Below are 14284 nucleotides of genomic sequence, written 5' to 3'. Positions count from 1 at the left end.
AAGGTGGTGCGCCACTTTCCGGACACCCTGTATTACAATGAAAAAATCATAAGTGTCGCGGGAGGCACTATCTGCTAAAAAATATTAAATATAAAGTATAGTCATGAGACACCTCTTTTGAGAGAGAATTTAATTCTGTATTTAATGGTCAAACTTTTCATAAATTTTAAATTTGTATACAGGGTGTTCTTGAAAAAATATAACAATAGATTTTTTTTTCAAAATATGGTTTAAACGGTCACATAAGACATGTCCTAGAACAATGATCATAAATTTACAATAAAAAAAGTTATAACATGTGATAATATCGCTTTGTTTCACACTGTAACTAAAAAAATTGACGTGCAGGGTTTGATCCACTTGTAAAAATATTGATAGAAAGACTATTAACTAAAAATACTAAAAATAATAAAACTAGTTTCAATCTTGGAGGCAAACCTGTGTTCCCTAGTGTATTTAATCGAAATTAAAGATTTAATTTTACTTCTGTAAACCGACCCTAACAATAAGTTAATAAGTTAACGAAATAATCAGTGGTCATTTTTTTTATTTATTTAGTATGTAGGTACTCAAACTCTGATAATACAGGAAAATTAATTATAATTTAAAAGAAATTAAAATGAATGTGAAAATTTGAAAAAAAGAAAAAAATTTCGACTGTCAAAAATTTAAAATAACTGGATCGAACCCTGTCATTAATTTCGTCCATTTGAGCACAAAAATTAATTCTTAAAACACTTTATTCAATTTCAATTCGTGCGCAATGTCTAATTAAACCTCAAAATATGACACTGTAAAACTGTTCACTATTTAAGGTCAATGGTAAATTGTGCCTATAAAATCAAGTCTTTTGTTTTTTAGAGCGCACTAGAATCTTTTAAAGAAACATTGTACTTACAGGCTGCCAAAAATTAAGCACGGTCTTTGCAGCCTTAGGGAATCGAATTGACTACTTTTCATTTTTTTCTAACACCTTTTACCTACTCATTTGGAACACCACTGATGAAAATATTCACCTAAAACAACAAACCTTGGATTGTTGCTAAGCAATTAAAATGATAATATTTAATCCAGTGAAGGACTGGAAATTTTAACCAAATCGTCGTCTAAGCGGAAACATCCGCAAACTCAGATGTGAAAATATATTGTTACTTCTTTTTTTCAGATAATTTTTTCGCTGGAACTTTACTAATGGGAATTATTTTTTGTAATTTTGAATAGATCTAAGCTTAAGCCAAGATTTGATACCAATTAATCATTGAAAAAAAGTACTTACACTGTCAAAAAACAGTTTTTTTGCACTCCCATATGACTTTGTAAAAATTGAGATTGCAGTATTTGCCGCTTATTGTTAGTTTTAGGAATTTTGGAATTTTAAATGTTATCTGAATCGAATTCTAAGCTCATGTACCTAATTTTAACTCAAAATTTTATTTTACGATCGATGTGTATACAGATGACCCAGAACTCATGACCCATAGAGCAAAGGAGGGTGCCGACTGCAATATCGATGGTAAATTTCTAAACAGAAATTGATTAAGCTTAATAGTATTCGAGAAAGGATAAAAATTTAACAACCAATCCTGGAAGCTTATTCTAGAAATGGAGTTAAATAACCTAGGCAACAAAAGTGTAATGTTCATCTGACCAAGTAATGGTAGTATGTGTCCAGTCTTCACCAATTGCTGTCTTTTGTTTGGTGGTGTATTTCAAAAAACCCTGTATAAGGTTTAAAATAAGCAAGCTGACTACTACTTCCGGTAGAACCGGAAATGTCACAAAAATATGAATATCTTCATTTGATTCGTCTTATTTGCTTACGATTAATGTAGAATAAGTCCATTGTGGGAACAGCCTGTATGAAACTACCTAAACTAACCTAAAAATGAATTGAAACTGTGGAACTTTCATATGGGTCGTAGGAAACGACATTTAGAATAAGTAAGAAATGGACTATTGTCGAGGCTGATTGTTTGTTTCAGAAGAAGGGTCGTAGAAAAAATTATGTACATAACTTGTCAGAAAGTGACTTTCTTGCCTTGTGTATTTACATTAACATTCGTCCAAAATTTGGCACTTACCGCATTTATTATGTATATAACTCTTTCAGTATTGGCAACTTTCGCTAAAAGGTAGTGCGAAATGTCGTGTTTTAACCATTTCATTGCATTGGTGCACTAATTACAACTGTCCAATTAGCACAAGTATTTGCGTGTTTAGGTGTGGCAAATGTTCGATTTTGAAAAAGTTAACATTTAATAATAATTGTCAAGTCGGCTAACTGAAATTAAAATTTAGTCTGTAGGGTTTCAGTTGTAATTAAGCTGAATCCGATCTTTGGTTGAGTTGGGTTCACCATAACCTCATTAAGTTCATCAAGAAACCATTAAACACGCTGTTCTAATTGACAGATAATAACTCGTTAATAAATTTGTAATATCCCAAACTCCCTCGTAAACAAATTCAGCACACCTGAAATGAAAACTCACCGAGTTCATACTCTGTTTCCTGATCCTCGGCTATGGTTTCCATGGTTCCATGATCGTGATTGCATCACTGGCACTACCGTTTCGCTCCAAATTTCATTTCGGCATTTTGACCAGTGGGAAGGGAAGCTTTTAAATCCGAAGAACAAAAGTCACCCTCACAACATTCACTATTACAGGCCATGGCGTACACAAAATTGATGGTCGTCAACTACACGGCGTCCTTAACACTCGAATACCTGCGACGCCTCTGTCAATTCGCGTCGATCATCGTCTAACTGTGCAACAACGAAAAGCTTTTCTGCCAAATCCGCAGTTATTCGTCGCCTGGAACAGGGAATGGACGAGCGCACATGTCGGCGTTCCTTCACTGATATCGACAAAGAGGGTCGGTTATAAATAACCAAAAAAACATTGATTCCGAGAAACGACTAAATTATTTAATGGTACATTTGAACAATTCACACGCAATGTCGCGAACTCCCCGTTTCATACGGTACTGACGTAGGGTCCAATTACGATGACCCCTTATTAAAATAAATTTATTGACGTAATCGACACCGACGTAACTTAAATGCATAAATTACACACCGAAAAAATGGGAAAACATCACCGTGATCAGTCGCTCACTCCCAGATGGTAGCTTACTTTTTTTAATTAATCCGAACGTCAAACGATCGATTCTTGATGGCATTAAATTTTCACGCCGGACGAGAATTGTTTCAGAGATTTTATCGAAACACAGTAATTGCGAGTTCTACTTTCTTCAGCGAAAAGTGCGCGCATGCAGACAACACGTGTCAAAATTGTCGTCAGGTCGTCACAAAAACACTCATGAATATTACATTGAATTATTGTAATGATATGTTGTATTTTCTGCTTGTGATTTGTTTTAATTTGAATGGATTAACCCTGGTTGACTTGCTGTTTTATGCTCCAGATAAAATCACACAAGTTTATAAGGTTTCACGTTTTTTATATTTATCATTATTTTAAATATATGTGTTGTGGTTCATTATCAATTAAAATGTCCCTGTGATCATCACTGGTTAGCTGATTCTATTTTCATAAAATAATTTATGAGCAGTAAAACACTGAAATAGTTATTTACATTTGAACAACTGTAAGTAGAATTTTACGGCTCAACACCAACGTTTGCGGCTCAGACGGCATTTAATTTTTTGGAGAGACGTAAAAACCTTACATTGCGGGATTTGTAAAAAGTTATTCGGCCGATGAACCATCTGAAACTAAATTAAAAATGTTGATTTGATACTCTTTGACAACGTCACTTGCAATTTTAGAATCTTAGATTATAGATGATATATGGCACCACCAACAAAATCAATTTTTCCACTCATGAGATTGAAATAAATCTTTTTAGTTTTAGATTTAATTGTTGACGATAGAAATTTACTTTTTCTACTTTGCGTTAACAATACTTTCATTGTGAAATGCAAACGCGTTTCACAATACAAACAATTGTTTTTATTATAGCACGCAAAACAGTAATTTTTTTTGGTTATGTTGGCTGTGTTATTATGCCGACACTTGAACGTTGAATAAAAATCTCAATGATGATCATCATGATCACGAAAATGTGAATTTAGGAATAATGAATCAGAAGAAAAGCAAACGTTGTAATACCTAATTTTGCAAAATTAAACAGAAAACGTCAGTAATTATTTGAATTGAAATTTTGTTAGACAAATGTCATTACCTCTTTTGTCACCAACCTAACTTGTCAAAAATCCCTAATCGAAAATAATTTCTCTCAAATGCAATTTTTAAATTTATTTACAATGCAAAGTAGAAAAAATAGTATATTACACTCATTTCATAAGACGACTTGTAGCACTCATTCGTGCTACAATACTCGCCTTATAAAATACGTGTAATAATGTACTATTATGTCGAATTAATTGTGCATTACTTTGTTAAAATGAGCGATCAAAATTACAATTTATTCCCAAACACCAAATTTTGTCAAAAAATGCTGACGCGCGTTTCGATAGCAATGCTATCATCATTAGAGCGATGATTAGATGTTAGAGTTTAATCATCGCTCTGATGATGACAGCATTGCTATCGAAACGCGCGTCAGCATTTTTTGACAAAATTTGGTGTTTGGGAATAAATTGTAATTTTGATAATTTTTGTCAACACCAAGAATTGATCCAATAAAAATGAGCGATGTAGAGCAAGAAGAAATTATATACCAGAGCGGCTGATGATTGCCAATTTAATTCCTTACAAATCAAGTCAAAACATATCAACTTGAAGAAAGTTTATGGACTGGAAAACTAAAAAACAAAGAAAATTTTCTTAAGAAGTACTAGCCAGTACTCGATGCCAAGTATTTAAAGATCCGGTCATTTTTTTAACAAAAATGAGTATCACCCAAAAAAATCTAAAAAAGAAAGCCCAATTTAAAATTGTGGTTCCTAATCATTTTTACTTATTAACAAAAGAATATGTACAAAACCAAAAATACAATAATTATTAAAATTTAATTTAAAAGTTTTTGGTAAAAATAGTATATGTAACTAGTAGCTAATCAAATTTTAACGCCTCGGTTAATTTTTTCACTTTGTTTTGATTTTTAAAGTAAAAAAAAACATCTAAAAAAACGAAACAACTCATAAAAATAATACTTTGCTGTATAATCTTTGTTGTGGGAAGTGTGTAGGCTGACTTATTGCCGCACTGCTGCAGTCTTTCCGTACTAACAACGCAAAAGTGTGATTTACAATTATCCAAAAGTCAAAACATATTTTTTTTTTTATATTTAGTATCTTAGATTGTCCTATTTGTAAACTTTCTCATTTTCATTGCTATACCGATTTACCCAAAGTGCCGCATTACAATTGAAAACTTAACTGAAGCATATTCCTAAAGCTAGTAACAACAAAAATAATAACGTCTGGATGTTCTAAACTGCGCCAAACAATCAAAACTATTGCTGGTTTGCACAAATTGTAAACGTCCAGTAGGTATTTTTTAATTGTAAATGTGAAGTGTCATCGTTTTTCTAATTGCATTGTTTGCCAATTTAATTAAAATTAATAATGTTTATACATTGACCAAAAGTAAGTCAAGTGGGTATGTTCGCATGATTTTGATGCTTAATGTATCAAAAATTTTTAATTTTGATTTCGTATTTTGGATTCGCATAACACTTTACGTAAATTTGTGTTTATAGCAAGAAAAATTAAAATTTATTTTTGGCGTCGGTATCTTTATTTACTCATCAAAAGTGAGCCCTCTTGTAATGTCCCGGTTAATATTAATTAGTTTACGTGTTTGATATCATAGCTTTTAAAAAGAAAAGTAGCTACGTGAACAATAACAAAATAAAAGTCAATTTTACAAAAAATATAAAATCTGTTTATTTATTATTAGTTATTTGTGGCTCATTTTGAAAATGGGTTATTACTCGAATAAGTTATAAAAATTTAATGCTTAATTGCCTGTTAGTGTTATGAATTATTATGAATAAAAAATGATAATTAAAACCAATGCACTTATAATTGCAGAATGAGCAAAAAATGTTAAAATAATTAATACCTAATACAATAAAAAAACGTGATTTTTAGATAGCAGGTACATATAGTCTTATTTTCACATATTATAATTCCATCATGATGGAAAGCAATCTAAAAATCTAATTAAATAATACAGGTAATGTTCAGGATATTCCATGGATTGCTGAATATAAGGAAACAACATGGGAATTTTAATTTTAATTTTTTCCTGCTCTCAAAAACTCGATTCCGGCTTAATTGTGCTTTAGGGGCTTCTAAGGCTCAGTGCAATTTTGATTTTTCAATGTTACTACGGCTCTATTGAAAAGGTCTGATTCAAAAAGTTAAACTTCGAATTTCCCGCTCAAATTTGGAATGAGTAAGAATTCAAAAGATAGCACTTTTTTTTAGCAGAGTACAGGAAATATTTCATTCCAAAGCACATTTATGTTCCAGTATTCTTTTGATACAACTCATAACTTTCAAACGTGAGGTTTATTTAGACGCAAAGCGACATACCGCTACAAAGAAAATTTGAAATATTACGTTAAAAATTAATTTGGTTAATTAATTAATTAATTAATTAAAATTAATTTGGTTCCTATACTTATGCATTAATTTATTTATCTATTTATTTTGAAATAATTGTTAAGAATGGAGTAATAATTTAGCAGTAGGTACTAGTTAATATGTAATCGACGTGTTCAAATTAAAATACAAAAATGCATAATAAAATATTTAGCAATAATTACGGAACTAACCAAATGAACGAAATTGAATGCGAAGCTTTAAAAATAAATAATAATTGCACAATAAAATTCAATTTTATAGCGAATTGACAGAAATTTAACGCAAAATATCAGCGTTATTATGTAATGATCGTTGAACATAACAATCCATCAACTCAACTAAAATAAAGAAATTACAAACACGCGAATATAAAGAGTTGAGCAAGACTGCATCTCAATCCCCCTTGAAGTTAATAAAGATAAACTAATAATGACAAGCAGAAGCATTTCCCATTTTTCTGCCTGCTTCTGCTTGTGAATGTTATTAAATGTCTACTCGGATTACAAGAAAAAATGAAAACTTTTCATAATTTCTTTGCTGTCGTAATATTTTATTTGTGGGAAGTGTACGAAAGTTAGAAAGCAATAAAGTCGTTTCCAGACGTTCAAGAAACTTTCCTAGTAGGTAGTATTAAAAAGAAAGACGATTATGGGCGCAGTTGGCTTTCAGCCTCCTCTAAAATCAAATCGTCATCAGATGGCATACATAACTTTGTAATGTTATAAGGCAGTTTCAGGAAGTTCAACTATATCTAACTATTTAGTACTCGAACTTACATGTCTTGTTAATTAGTATTAATCTGAATAAGTTAGAACTGAAATTGTAATTTATACTTCGCTGTTTTAAAATACCAATTTATCTAATAAGGCTTCAGCAAAATTATTGTTATTAACAAATTAACGAGACAAATTAACGTTTTTTGACATTAGATGCAGTAACTTACAGTTTATCCTTTTTCTATATGCAAAATATGAAGCGTGGAAACAAGGAAAGATAACTCGGTCACGTGAGCGAACCAATAGAACACGCGCGGTCAATTTGAAATCGAAGTAGTAGCCAATTGTGAGAATGCGTAGTAGTCTACCGCGCAGAGTGCGGTGATCTCACGACGAATATTTCCATTAGTTGGTATTTACTTGTGGAATATCTTGCAATTAGTTTTATCTACTGTTGGCTAAAATCCAAACTCAGTAAATTTTACCCATTTAAACAAAAAAAAAATAAAATATGTCAATCTTCTGATCTAAACCGCACGGCTATTGAGATGAGTCATTATGAAGTGCGGATATTTTAATACACGGTTTCAAAACAATCAGGGATAGAACATATAAAAAAACCCATCAAGCGCCATCACTTGCAAAACATTTTAGATGTATCGAAGAAAAAATACTACGAGCACTATTAAAAATTGGACACCCTTCAAACTTTGACCATGAGTTATTTTTGCGGTCCATCATAATAAATATTTGTGTTTCATTTTAGATAACATGAATGGCTGAAATAAATATGGATCAATTGAAAAATGGAAGGCGAAAAAGCTCCGACAACTCAATAAAGCATAAGACCTACATTTTTGACGTCATATTTTATCGACGAGATAAGTTTTGCGTTTGAAGTGAACGATTCACATCTAAATCGTTCCAGAAACACTTTCTTTTATATTCGACCATGATTTGGGTTTAACGATGAAAACTGGAGCAGTTGTTTGTTGAAAAATGTTTAAAATTGTATCGATTTTGGCCAAGCCCGGATTAAGAAAATTTCAGGCCCGGGGCTAAATTGTAAAAGGAGGCCCATTAAAAAATTATGCAAAGAAAGCCTTACGTACTTGATTTGTATTTTTTTTAATTTCTATAGCAAATTTTTACATGGCAAGTGGGGCCCTATGCTACAGCACCCTTATAAATTTTAATATGTAAATTGTGCAGAAGGAATAAAATGATTGTGAAAATGTAAATTGATTTTTTCATGGCTCATTTCGCCTCTTTTGAAAAATGACCACAATGTTCATTATTAAATGGATTTTAGCCAATCAGAGCTGACGAATATATTTATTCCATGGAACCTAATTATAGGCATCATATTCTAAAAGCGAACCTAATATAAGCGCAAAAGCAATAAAGATTTTTTTCTCCGACTTTAAATAAAAAACTTACACAAAACCTTGAAAATCCAAACAGACTTGAGAGAGAACTAAAGAAAACAATTAGAATCTTGAAAAAAATAAAAAATTTAAACATTCGTCCTTATAACTAAAAGCGTGTCGACCCGTCCTCTTTGGCACAGGTAGAAGGAAGTAGAGCGAGGAGGAGGGGATTGGGCTGTTGTCTGAGTCCATTATTACATTTTTGTTTCTAAATATTTCTAGACTTTTATAAATGTCTAGAAATTTACATAAATTATTTACATTTTTAAATAAACGAAGACAACTTTCATTAATGTGGTGGTCATTGTCAAAAACACCTTTAAAAAGATTCAAAGAACATCAAGCTCATCTCAAATTTGGAAGGTTTGAAAAATCAAGCATTGCCCAACATGTTTTTGACAATTACCACCACATTGATAAAAGTTGTCTTTGTTTAATTAAAAATCTAAATAATTGTAAATTTCTAGACATTTATGAAAGTCTAGAAATATTTAGAAACAAAAAGATTACGTTAAAAAAAACTTGCCTCAAATTATTTCAATAAAAACTTTACATTACCACATGGATGCCACTAAATTCTGAAAAAGTAACCTTACCTCAGCAAATCAACTCTATTAGAATGTAATCTTCCTCCGCATAAGATGTTATAGATTAAGTTTAGTAGTCAGCTATTTTTTCAATATTTTATTTAAAAAAAATGAACCCTAATGTAAATGTTATAGTCAAAATTAATTGTATTAAAATTTAATAAGTTTTTTACTTTAGACAAAACGAAAAAGTTCTAAAATTACCGTTTTTAGGTTGCAGTATTCCATCAGATATGCAGTTTTGAAAGGGCCAATTTTATTATTTTTGCAAATACTTTATAAACAAAAAGGGTCAATCTAATATTTTTTTATTTCTTGGAGTTCATTTGTTCAATATGTAATATAAATAAATGTAAATATAAAACTAGAAATGAACGTATATTTTTCAACGTCAAATGCGCTGCTCAGCACTATTCGACGACAGTTATTGAATCCATAATTATTATCTTAATACCATGTTTTTCGAGATTGGCCTTTCTTGTCACAGATCTAATCTAGAAAATTTAGATCAAATAAAAGCTCTAACAATAAAAAAATCTTAATAGCAAGATTAACGATATCTAAGAAAAAACAGAAAAAACAGAGAAAACCAAGAAAACTTTTAAAAAATTCAATAAAGAAGCTACAATAAATTTAGAGAAAAACTTGAAAAACAAGAATTTAGAAAGGAATTGAAGAAACCTCAAGAAAAATTAAAAAAAAATAAATAATTTAATCTAAAATATTTTGGAAAATGTAAAAAAACTGTGGAATCTACGAAGTCTAAAGAAATCTAAAAACTTTAATACAAATCTAAAACAGATGTTAAAAGATGTTAAAGATTTCAAAGAATACAAGTAGTGTCCTCAAAAATCCAAAAAATTAGGAAAACCACAACCAGAAAGTCTAAAATGGACAAAATCGAAAACCAAGACAAGAGAAAAGAATCCAAAAAAACTAAAAGGAATTGAAAGATACAACAAATCGACAGTGAAAGTAGAAATACAGGGTGATTTTTAAAAAACGGCAGGCGTTGTAGAATTTTTATTTATGAACCGATTTCAAAAATTTTAAAAACAATTTAAATGGTTTTTAATTTACTAAAAACTGATGATTTTAGGGTTTTTCTAAATGTTTTAGTGTCTTTTGGGCGATATTCAAATTTCTTATTTTAAATTGGCACCCAAAGCTTTTTTTTCATAATTTGGAAGATATTAATTTTCTTGATTCAGAAATGTGTAGCAATGTTCGACTTTTACAAAAAATATTTTTTAAAAAATTATTATAAATGAAAAAATTTAGGCAATAAAAGTTAATAAAATCTAGGTGCGTGCTGTCAAATAACACAATACCATTATAGTAACGTCAAAAAGCAGCAAATAACAGAAAGGATTGGCAATCTTTTTTCAAATTATTAATAACAAAAAACAATAATTACAAATCAGAAAAAACATTTACCTAATTTAATTAAAATGCTGTTCAAATGCCATCTCGTTTTTTCATTGCACAATTGACACCATTACACATAGATTTTATTAACTGTTATTGCCTATTTTTTCAATTTTGATAACATTTTTAAAAATATTTTTTTGTAAAACTAGAACATATTACACATTTCTGAATCAAGAAAATTAATATCTTCCAAATTATGCAAAAAAAATATGCATGCCAATTTAAAATAAGAAAGTTGAATATCGCCCAAAAGATACTAAGACATTTAAAAAAATTCTAAAATCATTAGTTTATAGTAAATTAAAAACCATTTAATTTGTTTTTTTAATTTTTGAAATCGGTTCATAAATAAAATTTCTACATCACCTGCCGTTATTTAAAAATCACCCTGTATAAAGAAGTAAACAAATTTTACAAACCAAAAAGTCACTTTCTCGTCTTTCTCTTATGGTGAATTGACTTCAAACATTATATAACTACTAAACTAAATTAATGATGGCTATTTTCAACTTGACATAATTTTACATTTGCTTGGATGTTTGATAGTCGACTATATTCCAGAAATAAATTGTAATTCAGTCTTAGTAAGAAACTATAAATCCTACTTTGTCTTGAATGTATTAGTTAATATTCGCTTTTGACAATTAGAAGTGATGCAGAAAAATAGGAAAAATAAAGTACGTAATACAAAAATAAGGCCAATTACTCACTGCCATTCTAGTTGCGAAATTAACTAATTTCTATATTTCGGCAGTAGAATGGAATAATACTACAGAGTGATTCTTATTAATATTAATCAAAGACGGCTTTGCAAATTTTGGCGTAGGGCGTAGTGCAATTCGCTACTAGTTGAACAATCATTAAAATAGTCGTGCCAAAATATAACAAAAATTTTTTACTACTTTAAAAAAAAAGTCGAATTACAGAGCCTTGAAAAAATTTGTTCGAATTATCGAACGTCCACGTCATGAATCGTTTTGTTATGTTCCCGTCTCTAGGAAAAATTCGTTTTAATTAGTAGTAAAATTACAGGTTTTGTTCGAATTATTGAGAATCGTTTGTACTTGCTACTGTTACTAAGATATTAGCCATTACTCGTTACCAAAGATATTTGCAGTTAAATAAGCGCACCTACTTATCTATTTTTCATTCATTTCAACGTCAAAATTCAATTTCCAATTTTAGCACAATGCTTTCGTTAGGTTGAAATGTATAATAATTATTATAAAATGCTTTTTCAATCACTTTTGAAAAGAGAAACGTGCGAATTTGAAAGGCACGTAAGATACGTAAATGTTACGTATTTCTTTCAAAGAAATTCATTCCTTTGACCAGTTTAAATGGAAAATAGAACTTTCTGTTACATCTCTATATACAATGTTAAATGAAATTTTTAAAGTAAAACCAACTTCCTTCGCCGTTGATAGACATTTAAATAACTTCTTCATAAGTTAGTGGAGTGTTCATCGAACTTTTTACCACTCTATCACTACTGAAACCGAATCAGTTTTTTTAGAGCTTAGAATGACGTTATCGCCCTGATTCTAGGTCACCATGAGTGAAAACAGAAGAGAGATAAAAAATAATTAAGTTAACCACTAAGGTAAAGTTAAGGGCGCTCATCCGACAAAGTAGGACGCGCTACTTTACAACACAAGAAATAAAGTAAATTGAAAAAACGTCTCCTTGTTTATCTCTTTTTTATCATGCACTCACTTCCGGGATGTAGGTGCTTGAGTGAAGACATATACAGGGTGTTATTAAAGTGCATTAATCTAAAGCACAGCGCCTGAAATTGGAGATTTGGGTAGGACAGAACCCTCTTAAAACGACCGTTTTCTATGTGTGGGCTCCAGTTTCACGTAAACAATCCATGCAAAGACATTAAATAACCGCGTAAAAGCACTCATATTCTTTTTATGAATGACCTGGGGAGTTTTATGGCATAATATACCGCCGCAGGAAAGTCCCCAACACGAGTAGCGAGACCAATTTCTGACGAACATCCTGTATTTACATCTCCGGGGATCAAATTTCCACTTGTGATTAATTTTGGCCGAAATTGCGTACATTTTTGAGAAGTCACCAGTGAGATAATTACCGGATTATTAAATTCTTCGGCACTGACATGTTTCGCTTTGGTAATTTCTCACTGTCGAATCATCGAATTAATTCGAAGAAGACGTAGACATAGGAAACGTATTAATAATACACTGAAACTTCCACCAACTTTCAAGGAGAACTTAGAAACTCTCCTCCAAGATAAACAAGATGCTGTTTAACAAATTTTGGTTCAATAACTTCAGCTTTTTGTTTGAAAAAAGGGTAATAAAACTAGGAGGGATTATACTCTGAGTGAACTTCACGAATAATGATATTCATAATACGACTAAACAGGCATCAATTGTGTTTTTGTACAGAAGTTTGAAGTTAAAACGAGTATACATTGTGGAATTCATCGGTATCTTGTATCAAGTATTTATGTACAAAACTTGCCGCATTTTCAAATGAATTGATTGCTCTTATGTCACATAAAGATTATTTACTGCATCCATTAAAACTTTTCCTCATTAATTTAACGTGGAACGTTTGGCGAGTATTGAAAATTTGCAGATTAAATTGTCTAATTTACGACTTGATATTGGAATATACAAGTCTGCAATTTTTGTTTTAGTTCCAAGACAAAGGTAGAAATTCCTTTCTAAATATTTCCCGGCAAGGAAAATTGTATTTTCTAAGCCCCTTTGTTACTAACTGGAAGCTGTTAAACTTTGTTACTAACTGGAAGCTCTTCCAGTCTCCCTAAATAACTGCAGATTTAGTTGTCAGCAGTTTATTAAATTCCATTAGAATTACACAACGAATATTTCAATTCAAAATATTTTCGGTGTACGTTATAACTTTATAAATCAATCTTTAGACAGCAAATCCTTAAGTCTTATTTTAATTAAGAGTTCCAGCAGAAAGTCCGTTGCTTGTTTCAGAAAATCTGATTAAAGTGGAGATGCGAATTCTGCAAGCTTAAGTAAAATGATAATTAGCTTTTTCTTTTTGCCAGAAAAACCCCAAAAGGACCCTTATACTTTTCCCAACCACTTCTGGTTATTTTCTTTATTACGATCTTAATTTACTAATTACTTATTAACGATCCTCTAGGGATTATAGTCCACAAAATAACTAATTTGCGTATTTAAATTTAGAATTCTCAAAAAATGGGAGTTGGTTCTTAAAAAACTCCGTTAAGGCTCTTTCAATAATTTTGAAATTTGGCAAACCTAACAAAGCAGATAAAAGAAGTAACGTTAGCAATTTTCAAGGTTATTGCCCGATAAACAAAAGATTTTTTTAACTGATTTAGTTTTTTTTGAAATAATAGTCCTATTTTATTTATCACACTAGTTTTTAATTTAAAACAATAAGACAATAAAATCTAGAAAATCTCAATAATAAGAATATACAACAAAAATAGACTAAAAAATGTGTATAAGAAAATTTAAAGGAAAACTGAGAAAAATTTTGGAAATTAAGAACCTAATGAGT

The 14284-nt window shown here is 30.5% G+C and overlaps 1 protein-coding gene across 5 annotated transcripts in view; it reads right to left on the bottom strand.

The window, feature by feature from the left end:
- The window catches only part of LOC148180218 (multiple PDZ domain protein-like), a 268223-nt gene that overhangs the window by 90451 nt on the left and 163488 nt on the right, over nt 1-14284 (bottom strand). The window lies entirely within an intron of this gene.

Source organism: Gnatocerus cornutus, chromosome 1, assembly GCF_029298725.1.
Source record: "Gnatocerus cornutus isolate USDA-ARS CGAHR chromosome 1, icGnaCorn1.1, whole genome shotgun sequence".
Classification (NCBI taxonomy): domain Eukaryota; kingdom Metazoa; phylum Arthropoda; class Insecta; order Coleoptera; family Tenebrionidae; genus Gnatocerus; species Gnatocerus cornutus.
This window is presented reverse-complemented; position numbering and strand designations above follow the sequence as displayed.